The 20,791-nt window shown below is 48.0% G+C and overlaps 1 protein-coding gene and 1 long non-coding RNA gene across 27 annotated transcripts in view; one reads left to right on the top strand and one right to left on the bottom strand.

Moving 5' to 3' along the window:
• LOC140388298 (contactin-4-like) overlaps positions 1–20,791 on the bottom strand; it is a 3,617,424-nt gene that overhangs the window by 1,545,096 nt on the left and 2,051,537 nt on the right. The gene's annotated exons all lie outside the window — the stretch shown is intronic.
• The window catches only part of LOC140388297 (uncharacterized), a 92,800-nt gene that overhangs the window by 31,772 nt on the left and 40,237 nt on the right, over positions 1–20,791 (top strand). The window contains exon 3 of the long non-coding RNA XR_011934136.1: positions 1,929–2,049. This is a non-coding gene — a long non-coding RNA (uncharacterized lncRNA). The remainder of the gene's footprint in view (positions 1–1,928; positions 2,050–20,791) is intronic.

Here is a 20,791-nt window from a genome sequence, read left to right as displayed (position 1 = left end):
CCAACTGTTTAAAAGGCAGGAAGTAAGGGGGTGCATCCTGTGGCAAGATGACCTGTGTGCATTTTGAATATACCCCTAATATGTTAACCCCCCCTTTGCTCCTTCCCACCTTGCTCTCAAAATCCAGCCCCCTCACTCCTCACCCTAATCGTGAGGTTGACCAATCCCTTCCCATTCAAGAAATGCAGAACTTAACTCACTCCAGATGCCATCTCACTTCCTTGTGGACCTGCCTGCAGTCCCTCCAGTTTCTGCTACTGAGTTCTGCTAAAGCTGCCAGCCAATCAGATTTCCCACTAAGAGGGGGGAGAGGGGGTGGAGTCTGGCCCTCATCTGCTTAGTGCCACCAGCAGTGTGTTATTGTTCCAGGGCAGGCTTGTGGAGCATAATCAGTGTGACACTGATTTCTTTTTTTGGAGGTGGAGTGCAGGGGTGCTAGTAGGTGGGTGGGAGGGGAAGGAGGGAAGGAGAGAAATCCCCACCCCTCTGTAAAATTCAGTCTTTATTACTTTAAATGGCACAATTATGAAAGGTGCATGTGGTCATTGATGCCATGGTGTTCATATACACCGCCTTCATGTTGGCTGGGCAAGTTGATAAAGAGGTTAAAAGTATTTGGGTGACTTTGGTTTGCTGAGGAACAGAGCCTGAAAATTCAGAGGTGATGCTGGATTTTTAGAAGTCATTGGTTAGGCCTCAGCTGAAGTATTGTGGGTATTTCTGGTCATGACACTTTCCAGTAAAGGCATCAGAAACGGTACAAAGGAGATCAACCATGATGTCACTGCAGATCAGGGCACCTCCCCGCTGTCATAATATACACCAGTATATCATGGTGCAGATACACACACACTGATGGACACACAGCAAGACCAATCAACACACACAACACCGCAGCCAATCACCAGTTAGAGCACACTCACTATAAAGACAGAGGGCATCAGTTTTCCCGCTCATTCGGGATGCAGCCTTTCAGAAGGACAGAGCTTACAGCTTACAGCACAGATCTTCACCGTGTGCTGAGTGCATAGACTGGTTAGGATAGGCATAGGTCTTAAGTTTAATCTAACATCGTGTTACCCCACAGTGAAAGTATGTTCAACAGTTTCTAGCTTAATAAAATAGTGTTGTACTATTTTAAGTGTTGGTAGCCTGTGTGTGTTCCATGGATGCTGAGCACCCAACACATCATGGTACCAGTAGTTGAGGGATGTTAGAACTTCTTAGACCTACCTGCAAGTGATCTGCCTTCCACCAGCATACAGCCATCCTGCAAAATGGACAGCGTCCGCCCGCCGCCGCCGCTCCGCATCACCGCCACATCCAGATGCTAGGCCCCTCAATCAGGCACTGAATGCCTGGGAACAAGGCACCCCTGGTAGGCTGCTGTCAATACTGACAGGGTTTGTTCGGCAGCTTGTTGGAGGGACGCGAGATCCATGTGAGCCTTGTGTAATCCCTGAGCGACCACTAAATCCTGGGTGGCTCAGGGATAATTTGTAGCAGCTCATTAACGAGCCGAGTTGTCTTCCTGCTGCTCGGAGGCAGGCATTCCGCCGCTCACCAAACGTAGGACAGTTTTCCTCCCACTGGGAATTGGAAGCACGACTTCCCGCAAAAATGTTCCTGGCCTTCCGACTGGAGTAGACGCCACTAAATTCCACCGATGATTAATTTTAGATGTTAGTAATACATAGGGTTGTCAAAACTTTAGAATTAGCCTGGCATCTCCAGAAATTGAATATCAATTTTTAGAGCACTGCTGTGTGCAACCCTGGAGAATAGTCACAGGGATATCGAAAAATATAGTTTTCACTTCATTTTCTTTGACCATTTCTCTTCAGCAGATACAAAAGTATTGAAAAAGGGCTGACAGTCAAGAATCATCCAATTGGGTAATGAGTCTTTTTGCTTTTGAACTCACATAGGAAGGCAGTGTGTCACAAGGAAGGATGTGTTGGCCGGCGAATAGCTGGAGCATGGGGGAAAGTCATGTGAAGAACCCTCCAGGAATACATTTCATCACAGTTGGAAACCGTACTTAAGCAGGTTTGTTCAGAATTTGTAAATAAAAATGTTCCCAGTATTTTTCCATTTTATGAAGGTATCACAAAACATTTTTGCAAGAGATGAACTTCTGGGCCCAGCTCCATAGTTATTAATTTTTTTGAATGGATCAGTGTTATAATTGCTCATGCACTTTACTGGAATAAAATTTAAAATTGGACTGTAGTGTATGTTGTGTTATGTTACTTTGTATAACATAAGCTGCTTCCTTGATGTAGTCTCTACGAAAGGATGCTCCAGACTATGAAATGAGTTCAACGTGTTTATTGAACTATTAACACAGTTCTTAAACGAGTTCGACACTCTGCTAATCTACCTCTCTAGTAACTCAGTCTAACTATACCAGCTTGCTCTAAGCCACGTGCTAGGGTGTGATGCTGCTGCTGATCAACCCTGTCTTACTCTCTAGGTGTCTGTCTGTGGAAGAGGCAGAGCCTGTGTGCCCTGTCCTTTTATATGGGTTGTGCAGTGCCCCCGTGTGGTACTGCCACCTCTGGGTGTCCTGATTACCCATTGGCTGTGTCCTGTTCCAATGATCCATTGGTTGTGTGTCTGTATGTCATGACATCTCTGGTGCTCCCTCTAATGGTTACTTAGTTGTAGTGTATTTACATTAACTCCTTGTGTATATACAGTGATGCATATCATTACAGTGTATTATGTAGTTCACTTCAGTTTGGGGAATTGTTAGTTACTTCTTTTCTTTTTAAAAAATAAATTTAGAGTACCCAATTCTTTTTTTCCAATTAAGGAGCAATTTAGTGTGGCCAATCCACCTACACTGCACGTCTTTGGGTTGTGGTGGTGAGACCCACACAAACACGGAGAGAATATCCAAACTCCACACGGACAGTGACCCGGGGCCGGGATCGAACTCGGATCCTTGGAGTCATGAGGCAGCAGGGCTAACTTGTTACTTCTTCTCATAGAAAGATCAGCCAATTTTACAATGCGCAACAGTAGATCATTTTCGTTCCCACTGGAGATAAGACTAAGTTTAAACCATAGACCATCCATGGAAAATATTAATTACGATTGTAGTCTGGCCCTTCTGTCCTTGTGAGGAGGAATGAATGTTGCTGGAGGTAATGATTGCAGCTGGGTCATTTTTGTTTCAGTTCAGGAAGCACAGCTGCAGCTTCTGGAAATATGCCAGCACTAATAAACTCACAGACAGTGGCAGTTTTTTGACCCGATGAACTAACTTGTTTAATTCTAAGCAAACTGAATGTTACTCCATCAGTAAAAGACCGAGAGTATTGGAGGCAGTGAGGAAGTTATTGAAAATTTTAAACTACTGTACTGGGAAAGCTAATCTTGTCAACAAGCCTGATCATGGCTATGAAATGTAAATGTCGCCACAGTTCCAGAGGACCATAGGCTCCTCTCCCCTTTGAGAGCTGACTGGTGGTGATTTAACCTGAGGGTCATCGCACCTCAGGCAAGGGGCGAGGTCGAGAAGGGGTTGGGTGGGGTGCGTTCTATCATAGGCTCAGCTGGTACAGGAATTGACATATGGTCCCACTCCTGATATTTCTCATTGACTGAATGTGAACCAATTGGGGTGTACTGGTAATGTGATTGTCATAATATACACCAGTATATCATGGTGCAGACACACACTGATGGACATGCAGTGGGACCAATCAGCATACACAACACCGCAGCCAATCACCAGTGAGAGCACACGCACTAGAAAGACAGGGGACAGGAGAGTTCCCACTCATTCTAGTAGCAGCCAGCTCAGAGTACAGAGCTCACAGCCTGCAACACAGACATTCACCATGTGCTGAGTGCATCACCTGGTTAGGACTAGGCAAGGGTCAACAGTTAAAGCTGGTATTGCATTTACCCACAGTTCAAGTATGTTAATATAGTTAACCTTATAATAAAATAGAGTTGCACCACTTCCAGTGTTGGTGACCTGTTTGTGATCCAGAACACCCAACACATCAGTGATAAGGTATGATTTAATGCAAGTTCTTTCTTTACAAAGCATTCAAAATAGATATTGGACATGATGTCTCATTACTGCTTCAATTGCAATATGGTCCATTCCAGGACTTGGGCATATGCTGCAGACCAATTTCAATGCAGAGAGAGAGAGAGAGTTGCTATTTGAAGGCACAATTTTTTGTGTGTATCAGTGCCTACATTATGATAAATTAAACACTTCAAATGTTACAAAGAAGGCACTACTGGATAAATTTCTATCTTGCTGCCTTGGAGTAGCAGTGGCAGCATGAGTCGGTCAACTGTTATGCCAGCCCCCAGTTTATATTGCAGCTGACAATACACAGTACCAGTTTTTAACCCAGGTGATAAGTTGAAAATCTGCACCTAAAAGAAAATCAAAGCCTGTCCTTCCTTGCTCTAGGTGCATGGAGCTCCAGTTTAATCAGAAGAGTTACAGTAAGCCATGTAATTTTATTTATTCACTAACGCATACCAATTCTAAACATTAGCTGTGTTTGTTTTTACATCAAGGCATTTAATATCATCCCAGCATTTATCTAGAGTCACAGAATCACTACAGTGCAGAAGGGGGCTATTGAGTGCATTTAGTCTGCACCGACCCTCTGAAAGACCACTATGTGGCACAGTGGATGGCACTGCTGCCCCACAGCGCCAGGGACCCAAGTTCAATTCCAGACTTGGGTGACTGTCTGTGTGGAGTTTGCATATTCTCCTCTGTCGGTGTCAGCTTCCCCCAAGTACTTCGGTTTACTCCCACAGTCCAGAAATGTTGAGGTTAGGTGGAGTTATGGGGTGACAGGAATAGGCTGGGGATGTGGGCCTAGATACGGTGCTCTTTTAGAGGGCTGGTGCAGACTTGATGGGCTGAATGACCTCCTTCTACACTGTAGTGGTTCTATGTTTCTATCTACTACAAAGTTAAGATGTATATGAAAAAAAAAATGAAAATAGCTTATTGTCACAAGTAGGCTTCAAATGAAGTTACTGTGAAAAGCCCCTAGTCGCCACGTTCCGGCGCCTGTTCGGGGAGACTGGTACGGGAATTGAACCCGCGCTGCTAGCCTGCCTTGGTCTGCTTTACAAGCCAGCTATTTAGCCCACTGTGCTAAACAAGCCCCTATGTCCATTCTATCAGAGCCCTCCTAAATCAAATCTGAGGAACTTAACTCAAGACTTATTTTCAAGACTGCAAATACCTCCCAAACAGCACTTACATCAATTAAGGCAAACAGGGGTCAGAAAACTAGAAATTGTTGAAGTGGTGTATATTAATTTGTGAGCACTGCATGAAATATCAAGTAATTTATAATGTCTATTGAAGTGTCTGTCTAATTAGTTTCAGCACATATTTCTGATATTGCATATCAGTTTTGTAACACAGTAGGTGCGATCCACGGGCCAATTTGCGCTCTCGCTCAAGCACGTTGCGGCCGGTGAATGCCGGGAGATCACGATCGCGGGCATGCTGGCCAGTCTTCATGCCTCGCAGGGTCCACCCAAGTCACACGAGGTGTCCGAGTCAGAACAAACCTACAAGGGGTGTGACCAAACGACCGACTACGGCGAACTTACCCAGGATCCACTGGCTTCGCGGGATCCACCGGCCTCCCCGGCAAGGCCGCAGCCGGGCGCCGCGTCAGAACTGGTCCACACAAACGTGGACCAGGCGGAACGGCTCCCGGGGGGTCTCCCGAGCCATTGGAGATTCCTTGGTGGTCAGGGTCAGTGCAGGGCGGCTCCCTGGCTCTCCCCCTGGAATGCAGGCACCTTGGCACTGCCCAACGGGGACTTTGGCACTGGCACCCTGGTACTGCCAAGATGCCTCGGTGGTACTGGCAAGCTGGCAGGAACACTGCCCGGGTATCACTATGGCAGTGTAAGGGTGCCCAGGTGTCAGAGTGGCACTACCATGGGCCAGAGGCCAAGGAGATCATGTCCATGAAAGGAGGGAGACGGAGTTTGAGGGAGGGGGGTGCAGAGCAGGTAAGTAGCGGCCTCTGGGAGGTTTGGGGGTGACTCCTTGGGGTCCTGGAAGGGGAGAGGCCTGTAAGTGGGGGTATGGGGCGTGAAGAGGGGACCCCAGAAACCCAATAGCAGGGTGTCCTCACTTGATGTTGGGGGGACCCACAAGCTCACTTAGAGATCGGGGCACCCTTTCAAAATGGCAGCCTACTCGCTGAATTCAGCTCCCGAGTGCTGAAACAAAATTCAATGGGTGGGATACTCCGGCCGCGCCCGCCCGGTGTAGCAACACCGGCGACCGGAAATTCCTATCTGAGGTCAATTGGACCTGTACAATGGACCCGATCTTGTGGCGGGCAGGGCGGAAGAACACAGTCTTAAGTGTGGGCAAAACCCGTGAGAAACTCCCCAGGGCCCCAAAAAGTGACTGAGTGTCATTGAATAGCGGTGGGGAACTCGCCAGCAGAGCAGGGTGAAAACTCCCGGAAAAAACCCGGCACATCTGGGGCGAGATTCTCTGACCCCCCGCCGGGTCGGAGAATCGCCGGGGGCTGGCGTGAATCCCGCTCCCGCCGGTTGCCGAATTCTCCGGCACCAGATATTCGGCGGGGGCGGGAATCGCGCCGCGCCGGTTGGCGGGCCCCCCCGCGATTCTGCAGCCCGGATGGGCCGAAGTCCCGCTGCTAAAATGCCTGTCCCGCCGGCGTAGATTAAACCACCTACCTTACCGGCAGGACAAGGCGGCGCGGGCGGGCTCCGGGGTCCTGGGGAATGCGCGGGGCGATCTGGCCCCGGGGTGTGCCCCCACGGTGGCCTGGCCCTCGATCGGGGCCCACTGATCCGCGGGCGGGCCTGTGCCTTGGGGACACTCTTTCCCTTCCGCCTTCGCCATGGTCTCCACCATGGCGGAGGCGGAAGAGACTCCCTCCACTGCGCATGCGCGGGAATGCCGTAAGCGGCCGCTAATGCTCCCGCGCTTTCGCCGCCCGGAGATCTCATTTCCGTGCCAGCTGGCAGGGTACCAAAGGCCTTTTCCGCCAGCTGGCGAGGCGGAAATTCGTCCGGGGCTGGCCTAGCCCCTTAAGGTTGGGGCTCGACCCCCAAAGATGCGGAGCATTCCGCACCTTTGGGGCGGCGCGATGCCCGACTGATTTGCGCCGTTTTGGGCGCCAGTCAGCGGACATCGTGCCGATACCAGAGAATTTCGCCCATGAACTTCAAAATTATTTGGGCAATCGCGCCCATTATGTCATTAACCTATAAATATTGGTATGCGACCTGAATTTTGCCCATGTGTTTTTATCTTCACATAATTGTCATTGTGTTTTATTTTTAAATATTCCAATTTAATATCGTTTATTTGAACAGTCCAATATAAATTTGTGGGGAAGTTTCAACCAGCATTTCTTAGCTGCTCAATTCTTATGCCCTGTTCAAGATTCCTGTCATCCTACTAAAGTTAGATCTCAACAGGCAACTACTTTCTCAATTATCATTTCCTTTTTTATGAAAAGGAACCATCAGAATTTGCATGTTGGCTCTAATCTTGTAAAAGGGAAGCATGTGCACTATAGTTCTAATTATAAAAAACTTTCCAAAAGAATTCCTGACAGATAAAGTTATCAGTATTCAACTGCTACAGTTCTCATTACACTTAGTTGCTGATTAAATTGCTGGTTTAATTGAATTATTCACAAAATAGGAAAAGATAACAGCTATGCCAATTAATATCATGGCAGGATATGTGGAACACATCCAATAGCACAAAGTAATAAGGTATATTCACAGTACAAACTCTCTAATTCCTCAGCAAATGTCATCCTGAATAAATTATTACAATAGGAAAACAGGAAATAGTACAAATTGGACTGTAATATATTATTGATTTGGAGTTGTGTACATTCAACATAAAAGATAAAAGAGTTAGCGTGCAGTGACTCAAACTCTGCATTTGGCACTGGGAGACAGACTCTATATAATTGCATCCCTGGAGAAGTAGCAGCACTAAGTGTACCCTGGTGTACTGCCGATACAACTCAGATGTAATTTTTGTTGTGGAGTGATCTCTCCTCCAATAATATGGAGAGTAAAGAAAAATAATCACCGAGGAATTCTATGATTGTCACAGCAAAGGACAGCATTTTGTGCCATCTATAGAACAGCAAGGGATGCTTAGCCAGACCCAGCAACACAGAAAACATATAAAATATAATTAAGTCTCATAATTTATTATGTCCAGTGCAATGCAGGAGTTATGAGCAATGGCGGCAGTGCTAGAAGTTACCCGAAATTGACTGATCTGCAAATATCACTCGTTAATTCTATGTGAAACTAAATACCTTTGTAGCCACCTGAGTTGACAACTTCCCGACTTAAAATGGAGAACCGCAAAGGCTGAAGGGAAATTCAGCCAACACAGGCAAAAACTAGCAGGTGCACGTTTACTGTGTATTAGACTCTGCAGAAACCCAGATAGCATCGATACAAGGAGCCATCTGCATAGTAATGTAACAGCCATATACACAGTAATGAGCGATCCCCAGGAGCAATCGAAACATTTTAAGGTAAACAAAGCCAAGCCAGACTCCTCGGCGCCAGCAGCAGCCAACACAAAAGAGGTTAACGGACACTTAAAGACCGCCCAACGATCAGGGAACCGCTCCAGTATTGGAGAAATCGAACCAAGTGATTGGAACGGAGTCCAATCACTTGAAACCAGGTACGGGGTCCGCCCCGAAGGGCGGGAAGCCCCTGGGGACTATAAAGCAAAGCCCCCAAGTTCAAATCGTCCTTCTTGACAGGGTCACTCAGCAACGCGAAGCAACCCTTGACAGTGAACTGTCCGGAGGCCTCCAAAGAAGTAAGTCTCAAGTCAACGTTCGCTACGAGATAGGCGCTCCTCGCTCCCAGTCTATACCCGCTTTTGAATCCTGCAGTTTCAGAACCCGAACGAAAGGCCATTTGTTCCCCTGACCTGGTGGGCCAGTCCGAAGCTAAGTATAGGCCTGTTAGTGATAGAAATAGCCTAGAAATTAGAGTTTATGCATGAGTAGCGATTTACTGTGTATAATAAATGTGTATTGATTTGAATCTTACTAATTGGTGTGTTGAGTTATTGATCATTACTTGAACTTGAACCTCGTGGTATTATACTGTGTATAATAAATGTGTATTGATTTGAATCTTACTAATTGGTGTGTTGAGTTATTGATCATTACTTGAACTTGAACCTCGTGGTGGTATCATAAAGATACCTGGCGACTCTCGAGCAAAGGTTATAAAACAGAGCCAATTGAACCAACCAAACGTTAGCAACACCTTAAAAGGTCGTTGCTTTGCAAATCTGCCAACAGATTGGTTCCGTTCAGAGAAATACTCTTTAGCTGAGCACCATCAGCGAGATTCTCCCTTCTGGGGGACTAAGTCGCCATGCTGGCGGGAGAGCCGGCGCCAACCACTCCGCGTCAACAGTCCCCGATAGTGCGGAATTCTCTTACTTTCGCGGGCTAGGTGGATGCCGGAGAGGTTGCCGCCATTCCAGCCTGCGCCGAAGGGACTGTGCGACTTCGCACATGCGCCAAAAGGCGGCCTTATCTTGCGCATGCGCGGGGGGTTCTCTTCTCCATGCCGGCCATGGTGGAGCCCTACAGGGACCGGCGTGGGAGGAAGAAGTGCCCCCATGGAACAGGCCCGCCCGCAGATCAGTGGGCCCCGATCGTGGGCCAGGCCACCGTGGGGACAGCCCCCTGGGGTTGGATCGCCCATCGTCCCCCGAGGATTGCCCCCGTCGACTTACCTGCCAGGTCCGCCGGTACGTGAGTTGACTGATTCACGCCGGCGGGACTGGCCAAAAATGGACGGCCTCTCGGCCCATCGGGACCCGGAGAATTTGGGGGGGGGGGGGGGCGCTGCCAACTGCCCCAGACCGGTGTGGCATGAATCCCGCCCCCACCCGAAAAACAGTGCCGGAGAATATGGCAGCCGGCGTCAGAGCGGCATTTGTGCCGACCCCCGGGGATTGTCTGCCCCGGCAGGGGGGCGGAGAATCCCGCCCCACATTTCTACAATTGGCATATGTTAGCCAACAGTTACCATCTCGTCAATGCTTCGTGAAATTACTCCTGAGATTATTCTTTGTAAAAAAATAACTTTGATAGGAAAATAAATTGCTGGAGACCTGAAAAATAAACAGAAGATGCTGCAAATGCAGCAGGTCGGTCAACACAGTACTTGCAAAAGAAACAGTTCAACATTTTGAATGTGAAAAGCCTAAACCCAAAGGTCTTTTCTCTATGCTCACTGACCTGGGGCAAAATTCTCCGGAAACGGCGCGATGTCCGCCGACTGGCGCCCAAAACGGCACAAATCAGATGGACATTGCGCCGCTCCAAAGGTGCGGAATGCTCCACATCTTTGGGGGCCGAGCCCCAACCTTAAGGGGCTAGGCCCGCACCGGATGAATTTCCGCCCAGCCAGCTGGCGGAAAAGGCCTTTGGTGCCCCGCCAGCTGGCGCGGAAATGACATCTCCGGGCGGCACATGCGCGGGAGCGTCAGCGGCCGCTGACGGCAATTCCGCGCATGCGCAGTATGGAGAGTCTCTTCCACCTCCACCATGGTGGAGACCGTGGCGGAAGCGGAGGGAAAGGGTGCCCCCACGGCACAGGCCCGCCCGTGGATCGGTGGGCCCCGATCGCGGGCCAGGCCACCGTGGGGGCACCCCCCGGGGCCAGATCGCCCCGCGCCCCCCCAGGACCCTGAAGCTCGCCCGCGCCGCCTTGTCCCGCCGGTAAGGTAGGTGGTTTAATTTACGCCGACGGGACAGGCATTTTAGCGGCAGGACTTCGGCCCATCCGGGCCGGAGAATCGAGCGGGGGGGCCCGCCAACCGTCGCGGTTCCAGCCCCCGCCGAATATCCAGTGCCGGAGACTTCGGCAACCGGCGGGGGCGGGATTCACGCCAGCCCCGGGCGATTCTCCGCCCCGGCGGGGGGGTCGGAGAATCTCGCCCCTGATGTGAATAAATCTAAGTATTTGATGGATGATTGTTCATTTTGAGAAAGATTGCTCTGATACTTAGCTTTTTTTGTCCTTTCAAATTGCCATCCCATCTCCAACCTCCCTTTTCTTGTTGAAATCCTTGAATATGCTATTGCCTACAAAATTCATGGTAACCGTTCCTGGAGACACGGGGCGAGCGTGCAGACTCCGCTGAGACAGTGACCCAAGCGGGATTCGAACCTGGGACCCTGGCGCTGTGAAGCAACAGTGGTAACCACTGTGCTACCGTGCGCCCCAGTTTAATTTAATTTAATTTAATTTTCCCTTATCTCCAAGGTGGCGCCGGAGCGAGGCGACTCTGTGAGCTCTCCCAAACAGATCCATTTTTTACTTAACCTATAATCGTTCTAATCTTTTAAAAATTAACTCTAAAACTAATATTATTACTAACCTACATTGTATATGTTGTGTTGCCCTATTGTGTATTTTTTTTTATTCCCTTTTCTTCTCATGTACTTAATGATTTGTTGAGCTGCTCGCAGAAAAATACTTTTCACTGTACCTCGGTACACGTGACAATAAACAAATCCAATACCTCAATATTGATTCTGAAATGAACTTCTGACTACAAAGCTAAGGCACCTACTTCCACCTACGTAACAGTGCAAAATGCCACCCCGCCTAAATTAAATTAAACTGGGGCGCATGGTAGCACAGTGGTTACCCCTGTTGCTTCACAGCGCCAGGGTCCCAGGTTCGAATCCTGCTTGGGTCACTGACTCAGCGGAGTCTGCACGCTCTCCCCGTGTCTCCGTGGGTTTCCTCGGGTGCTCCGGTTTCCTCCCACAAATCCTGAAAGATGTGCTTGTTCGGTAATTTGGGCATTCTGAATTCTCCCTCAGTGTACCTGAACAGGCGCCTGAGTGTGGCGACTAGGGGCTTTTCACAGTCATTTCATTGCAGTATTAATGCAAGCCTACTTGTGACAATAATAAAGATTATTATTATTGTTCTAAATTAATTCTGAGACCTTCCTCCAAACCTATTTTACCAGCTCCTTTGCATATACACTTTTCTTCTTCCCGCCCTGTCATTTTTCTCTTGAACTTACCATCTCCTACATTTCTCAATTCTACCTTCACTTCTCAGATTCTATTCATGTCTCCCCCGGCTTCTTGATCAATCTGTACCAGTAATTCATCGATCCATAAGAACATAAGAACTAGAAGCAGGAGTAGGCCATCTGGCCCCTCGACCCTGCTCCACCATTCAATGAGATCATGGCTGATCTTTTGTGGACTCAGCTCCACTTTCCGGCCCGAACACCAGAACCCTTAATCCCTTTATTCTTCAAAAAACTATTTATCTTTATCTTTAAAAAATCTAATGAAGGAGCCTCTACTGCTTCACTGGGCAAGGAATTCCATAGATTCACAACCCTTTGGGTGAAGAAGTTCCTCCTAAACTCAGTCCGAAATCTGTTTCCCCTTATTTTGAGGCTATGCCGCCCAGTTCTGCTTTCACCCGCCAGTGGAAACAACCTGCCCGCATCTATCCTATCTATTTCCTTCATAATTTTATGTGTTTCTATAAGATCCCCCCTCATCCTTCTCAATTCCAACGAGTACAGTCCTAGTCTACTCAACCTCTCCTCGTAATCCAACCCCTTCAGCTCTGGGATTAACCTAGTGAATCTCCTCTGCACACCCTCCAGTGCCAGTACGTCCTTTCTCAAGTAAGGAGACCAAAACTGAACACAATACTCCAGGTGTGGCCTCACTAACACCTTATACAATTGCAGCATAACCTTCCTAGTCTTAAACTCCATCCCTCTAGCAATGAAGGACAAAATTCCATTTGCCTTCTTAATCACCTGTTGCACCTGTAAACCAACTTTTTGCGACTCATGCACTAGCACACCCAGGTCTCTCTGCACAGCAGAATGTTTTAATATTTTATTAATGAAATAATAATCCCTTTTGCTGTTATTCCTACCAAAATGGATAACCTCACATTTGTCAACATTGTATTCCATCTGCCAGACCCTAGCCCATTCACTTAGCCTATCCAAATCCCTCTGCAGACTTCCAGTATCCTCTGCACTTTTTGCTTTACCACTGATCTTAGTGTCATCTGCAAACTTGGACACATTGCCCTTGGTCCCCAACTCCAAATCATCTATGCAAATTGTGAACAGTTGTGGGCCCAACACTGATCCCTGAGGGACACCACGAGCTACTGATTGCCAACCAGAAAAACACCCATTAATCCCCACTCTTTGCTTTCTATTAATTAACCAATCCACTATCCATGCTACTACTTTCCCCTTAATGCCATGCATCTTTATCTTATGCAGCAAACTTTAGTCTGGCACCTTGTCAAAGGCTTTTTCGAAATCCAGATATACCACATCCATTGGCTCCCCGTTATCTACCGCACTGGTAATGTCCTCAAAAAATTCCACTAAATTAGTTAGGCACGACCTGCCCTTTATGAACCCATGCTGCGTCTGCCCAATGGGACAATTTCCATCCAGATGCCTCGCTATTTCTTCCTTGATGATATATTCCAGCATCTTCCCTACTACCGAAGTTAAGCTCACTGGCCTATAATTACCCGCTTTCTGCCTACCTCCTTTTTTATACAGTGGTGTCACATTTGCTAATTTCCAATCCGCCGGGACCACCCCAGAGTCTAGTGAATTTTGGTAAATTATCACGAGTGCATTTGCAATTTCCCTAGCCATCTCTTTTAGCACTCTGGGATGCATTCCATCAGGGCCAGGAGACTTGTCTACCTTTAGCCCCATTAGCTTGCCCATCACTACCTCCTTGGTGATAACAAGCCTCTCAAGGTCCTCACCTGTCATAGCCTCATTTCCATCAGTCACTGGCATGTTATTTGTGTCTTCCACTGTGAAGACCGACCCAAAAAACATGTTCAGTTCCTCAGCCATTTCCTCATCTCCCATTATTAAATCTCCCTTCTCATCCTCTAAAGGACCAATATTTACCTTAGCCGCTCTTTTTTGTTTTATATATTTGTAGAAACTTTTACTATCTGTCTTTATATTCTGAGCAAGTTTACTCTCATAATCTATCTTACTCTTCTTTATAGCTTTTTTAGTAGCTTTCTGTTGCCCCCTAAAGATTTCCCAGTCCTCTAGTCTCCCACTAATTTTTGCTACTTTGTATGCTTTTTCCTTCAATTTGATACTCTCCCTCATTTGCTTAGATAGCCACGGTCGATTTTCCCTCTTTCTACCCTCCTTCCTTTTTGTTGGAATAAACCTTTACTGAGCACGGTGAAAAATCGCTTGGAAGGTTCTCCACTGTTCCTCAACTGTTTCACCATAAAGTCTTTGCTCCCAGTCTACCTTAGCTAGTTCTTCTCTCGTCCCATTGTAATCTCCTTTGTTTAAACACAAAACACTCGTGCTTGATTTTACCTTCTCACCCTCCATCAGTATTTTAAATTCCACCTATTGTGATCGCTCCTTCCGAGAGGATCCCTAACTATGAGATCGTGAATCAATCCTGTCTCATTACACAGGACCAGATCTAGGACCACTTGTTCCCTCGTAGGTTCCATTACATACTCTTCTAGGAAACTATCGTGGATACATTCTATAAACTCCTCCTCAAGGCTGCCTTGACCGACCTGGTTAAACCAATCGACATGTAGATTAAAATCCCCCATGATAACTGCTGTACCATTTCTACATGCATCAGTTATTTCTTTGTTTATTGCCTGCCCCACCATAATGTTACTATTTGGTGGCCAATAGACTACTCCTACCAGTGACCTTTTTCGCCTTACTATTCCTGATTTCCACCCAAATGGATTCAATCTTATCCTCCATAGCACCGATGTCTTCCCTTACTATTGCCCGGATGTCATCCTTAAATATCAGAGCTACACCACCTCCCTTACCATCCACTCTGTCCTTCCGAATAGTTTGATACCCTCGAATATTTAACTCTCAGTCGTGACCATCCTTTAACCATGTTTCAGTAATGGCCACTAAATCATAGTCATTCATGATGATTTGCGCCATCAACTCATTTACCTTATTCCGAATACTATGAGCATTCAGCTAAAGTACACTTATGTTGGCTTTTTTACCTCTGTTCTAAATCTTAACACCTCGATCAGTAATCTCCTAAGTTATATTTCCTCTCAACCTTTCTCCTAATTTTCCTTGTCATTGAACCCATATCTTCATGTAACAACCTGCCGCGTCGCTTACCATTAATGTTTTCACTTCCCGTTTTATTCCTTTTAGTATTCCTGGTCCGATTCACTGAGCTCCCCTCAGTCACTGTACCTTGTACTGTCACCGTTTTTGATTTTTGACTATGGCTTCTCTGCCTTACACTTTCCCGCTTACTGCCTTTTGTTTCTGTCCCTGTTTCACTACCTTCCAACTTCCTGCATCGGTTCCCATCCCCCTGCCACATTAGTTTAAACTCTCCCCAACAGCTCTAGCAACCCCCCCCCCCCCCCCAGGACATCGGTTCCAGTCCTGCCCAGGTGCAGACCGTCCGGTTTGTACTGGTCCCACCTCCCCCAGAACCGGTTCCAATGCCCCATGAATTTGAATCCCTCCCTCTTGCACCATCTCTCGAGCCACGCTTTCATCCTATCTATCCTGACATTCCTACTCTGACTAGCTCGTGGCACTGGTAGCAATCCTGAGATTACTACCTTTGAGGTCCTACTTTTTAGTTTAACTCCTAACTCCCTGAATTCAGCTTGTAGGACCTCGTCCCGTTTTTTACCTATATTGTTGGTGCCTATGTGCACCACGACAGCTGGCTGTTCACCCTCCCCCCCCAGAATGTCCTGCATTCGCTCCGAGACATCCTTGACCCTTGCACCAGGGAGGCAGCATACCATCCTGGAGTCTCGATTGCGTCCGCAGAACCGCCTGTCTTTTCCCCTTACAATTGAATCCCCTATCACTATAGCCCTGCCATTCTTCTTCCTGCCAAACTGCGCAGCAGAGCCAGCCATGGTGCCATGAACCTGGCTGCTTTTGCCTTCCCCTGGTGAGCCATCTCCCTCAACAGTAGCCAAAGCGGTATATCTGTTTTGCAGGGAGATGACCGCAGGGGACACCTGCACTGCCTTCCTACTCTTGCTCTGTCTTTTGGTCACCCATTTTCTATCTCACTCAGTACCTTTCACCTGCGGTGTGACCAACTCGCTAAACATGCTAACCACGATGTCCTCAGCATTGCGGATGCTCCAAAGTGAGTCCATCCACAGTTCCAGAGCCGTCAAGTGGTCTAACAGGAGCTGCAACTGGACACACCTCTTGCCCGTGAAGGAGCCAGGGACAGTGGACGTGTCCCTGAGCTCCCACACGCACATGAGGAGCATGACATGGTTCTGAGATCTCCTGCCATGTCTTAAACCTTCGGTTAACTTCAACAATTACAATTTCCCCCCCAAAAAATAAATAAATAAATAAACAAACAAATAAACAATGAAGAAAAAATAAATAAATATACCAATGAAAAGAAAAAGAAAACAGAAACACTACTTACCAGTCACTTACCAGGGATAAAAAGCACTTCCTCCCCATCCAGCTTCAAATTCCCACCTAGATTCAAATTCCCAAACTCACTCTTGGTTCTGTCTCACTCTGGCTGTGTCTTCTCTGACTCACTGGGAGTGAGTTTACAAGTTGCTCTTTTTAAATTGTCCTGAATTCACTCCCCTCCCCCACCTGCTTTTAGATCAAGGTAGATTTAAGTGACTGACACTTAACTGCCAACCAGTTATGTGAGTGGGGGGGGGGGGGCAGCCCTTGTTAACCTACACTGCACAATTCTAGCTTAATTTAAATTAATTTAAACTCCTGAAATTTAAAAGGAGCTGCCTTACTGATTTGATTCAATTCCCACCTAGATTCAAATTCCCAAACTCACTCTTGGTTCGGTCTCACTCTGGCTGTCTCTTCTCTGGCTCACTGGGAGAACTCATTTTCTGTTCTGAGTTTCTTTTCTTTCTGCTTTATTTCCTGATTCATTTCACCTTTTCTCACTCATCTGATTTACCTCTCTCTTCTGTTTGTTTCTACAAATGCAAATCATTCTTCCTTTACCATCACCGTCCCACATTGTTTTGGTCTTTACTGTTTGTACTGCTGCGGGGGATACTGAAAGCAGTAAATGAACAGGAACAGAAACATTGTGATGGTGTAGGCCACAGAAAAAACACTGATGCACTGTAAAGGGGCATGGTACAGCATCCTCCTTGGAACTGTAATCTAGGATGTTGGGATTGAGAAACAAATGCATAAATATCAGCAGATGGGACTAGCCTCAAGGCAGCTCTTAGGAGGGTTTTGCTACTATGAAAATTGTGGTGGCATTTGGGAATTGTCGTGGGGTCACTGACAGAAAATGTGGATAAAACCTAATTAACCTACAAGTGTTGCTCCTCGTGAGTCAGCATACATGCTGACTTAGAATGACAGTAACACGATATGGCTGTTGTGGTGCAGTGCTAAGTGTACAGCAAATACAGATATATATCCCACCATATTAAAATTGCACAGCCATAATGTATAATATTTAGTTTTAAGTTGAAGAATGAGGTAGTTCCAGAATGAAGGCTTAAAATGATAAAGGTGCCTCTGCTTGCTCCAGAACAATAAGGAGCTTCTATCACCGAATACGAGTCGGGGTTTTTTAATGTGTGTGTGAAACTACCAAAATGAGAATGCAGCATTCGCAAATGCTGTGGACAAGTTTAAAGCAGTGATTCTTGAAATTGTTCGGCAGGATATGTAATTATTTTTTACATATATGCAATAGTTGACTATACCTCCCTCATGTCTCATTAGATTTGCTTACATCAGAATCAAGGCAGGTACAACAGGACAGTACTGATTTGAGAATGCTAATAGTTATTGGAAAGTATTCTGCAAAAAATGGTGATTTTAAAACACACAGGTCAGGATGTTCAGGTTTGGAGCAGGGTGCAGAATTGAATTAAGGAGAAAATTGATCTTTAGATAAATAATAGCCATTTCCTGCCACTCTGCCACAGGGAGTCAGGACCGAGGGCACTTTTCAGGTAAGGAAAGGTCAGTGGTAGAAGAGATTACTGAACTCAGGTGGGGAAAGGGAGAGGAGGCAGAAAAAAGATGGATGGAGGAGAAGACAGAGGATAGAAATAAGGAGGGTGAGGGCAGAGAATGAGCTAACAAGGGACAGGGTAAGAAGGGGAGGAAAGGATGGGGGCAGACAAGGGGCGTGTTCTCTGGAAAGATTTCACAGTGCTGTTGCGAGTAGGAACAGCCGTGAGCTCCCTGGTGCTCGGCCCAGAGAGGCTGGCACACCATTCAATGTTAATTGGTCCGCTTAACGAGGCCTCACAGGCTTCTCGCCGCAAATGAAGGCTCGCCAGCTGATTCACCAGCACCGCGCTTGCCAGCCCCCTGCTAACAAGATCAAGCAGCACTTAGGCAGTGATGCACGATCAATTACACAAAGACGAGAGTAGGATGTAATCGAGGTTTTATTACACCAAGATGTGTGGCCTCCTACAGCAGCTGGCGAAATGGATGCTGTACGAGGAGCACACATATTTATACTCCGCATACTGGGTGGAGCCAGCAGGCAGGGAACTAGCCCTGTACCTGAAGTACAGGGCCTTACCGTAAAGCACCTACACCGACATCCTCCATATGCAATATATACATCAGTGGTGACTACCACATTCACCCCCTGTTAAAATTGAGTCCGTCGGGGGTAGTGCAGAACTATATACAGGTAGACGTTTTAAAGTACAGAGAAAAAAAAAATTGAGTCCAGCGGGGTGGAAAGGAAAATTATATGCAGAGTGATGATGTTTTAAAAGTCCAGGTAATGTTCCAGATTCAGTCGGTCTGAAGCCTTGATTTGCCATTGGGAGCGCCTCAGTGCTGGCGGCGATTCCGGTGTTGGTCTGGTCTTCGGCGGCTCTGGGAGCGTGTCGAAGTCCTCTTCATCCCTGGGTGTGGGCAGGGGAAGGACGTATTGTCCTGGGGCGGGGGTTGCGGCTGGGTGCGCCGGAAGAGGGGGGGGCGGGGGGGTGGCGCCGGGCCGGGGGGGGTGTGAGTGTGCGGAACCTGCTAGTGCCAGGTCCCTGAGGGAGACAGTATCTTGGCAGCTGTCGGGGTACGCTATGTAGGCGTACTGTGGGGTGGCGTGGAGTAGCTGTACCCTCTCAACCAACGGGTCCGCCTTGTGGAGTCATATGTGTTTACGGAGGAGTATGGGTCCTGGAGCTGCGAGCCAAGTCGGGAGCAATACACTGGGAGGTGGACTTCCTAGAGAAGGAAAAGAGACGTTCATGGGGTGTTTCATTGGTCGCAGTGCACAGGAGCGACCGAATGGAGTGAAGTGCGTCGGGGAGGACCTCCTGCCAGTGGGAGGCCAGGAGATTTCTGGACCGTAGGACCAGCTGGACGACCCTCCAGACCGTCCCATTCTCCCGCTCCACCTGCCCGTTTCCCCGGGCTTGTAGCTGGTGGTCCTGCTCAAGGCGATACCCCTGTTGAGCAGGAACTGACGCATCTCATCGCTCATGAATGAGGATCCCCTGTCGCTGTGGATGAAGGTGGGGAAGCCGAACAGAGCGAAGATGGTGTTGAGGGCTTTGATGACATCATGTCGCGGCATGGGATGGCGAAGGGGAATCTGGAGTATTCATCGACCACACTGAGGAAGTAAGTGTTACGGTCGGTGGAGGGGAGGGGCCCTTTGAAGTCCACGCTGAAGCATTTAAAGGGGAGGGAGGCCTTCACTAGGCGTGCATGGTCTGGCCGGTAGAAGTGCGGTTTGCACTCCGCACAAACCTGGCAGTCCCTGGTGATAGCCCTGACTTCCTCGATGGAGTAGGACAGATTGCGAGCCTTGCTGAAATGGTAAAAACGTGTGACCTCCGGGTGACAAAGGTTATTGTGCAGGGTCCGGAGTCGGTCCACCTGTGCGCTGGCATATGTACCTCGGGGTAGGGCATCGGGGGGGCGGGGGGGGGGGGGGGGGGGGGGTGGGGGGGCTCGTTGAGCTTACCGGGGCGATACAAAATCTCGTAATTGTAGGTGGAGAGCTCAATCCTCCACCTCAAGATTTTATCGTTTTTAATCTTGCCCCGCTGTGTGTTATTGAACATATAGGCAACCGACCGTTGGTCAGTGAGGAGAGTGAATATCCTGCGGGCCAGGTAATGCCTCCAATGCCGCACAGCTTCAACGATGGCTTGGGCCTCTTTCTCGAATGCCGAATTTCGGAGGCATATAGGGTTTGTGAAAAAAACGCCACGGGCCTGCATGCCTGGTTGAGGGTGGCGGCTAGAGCGACGTCTGATGCATCGCTCTCGACTTGGAATGGTAATGTCTCGTCGACTGCGTGCATCGCGGCTTTGGCGATGTCGGTCTTGATACGTTTGAAGGCCTGGTGAGCCTCGGCCGTTAAGGGGAAAAGAGTGGATTGAATGAGTGGGCGGGCCTTGTCCGCATAGTTTGTAACCCACCGGGCGTAATAGGAAAAGAACCCCAGGCAACGTTTGAGGGCCTTGGGGCAGTGGGGGAGGGGGGGTTCCATGAGGGGACGCATGCGGTCAGGATCGGGCCCCACAACTCCGTTTTGGACCACATAGTCGAGGATGGCTAAGTGGTTCATGCTGAACACGCACTTCTCCTTGTTGTAGGTTCAGTTGAGGAGAGTGGCGGTGTGGAGAAATTTGGCAAGGTTGACGTCATGGTCCTGCTGATCGTGGCTGCAGATGG

The sequence above is a fragment of the Scyliorhinus torazame genome, chromosome 13 (genome assembly GCF_047496885.1).
Source record: "Scyliorhinus torazame isolate Kashiwa2021f chromosome 13, sScyTor2.1, whole genome shotgun sequence".
NCBI classification, from domain to species: Eukaryota; Metazoa; Chordata; class Chondrichthyes; order Carcharhiniformes; family Scyliorhinidae; genus Scyliorhinus; species Scyliorhinus torazame.
This window is presented reverse-complemented; position numbering and strand designations above follow the sequence as displayed.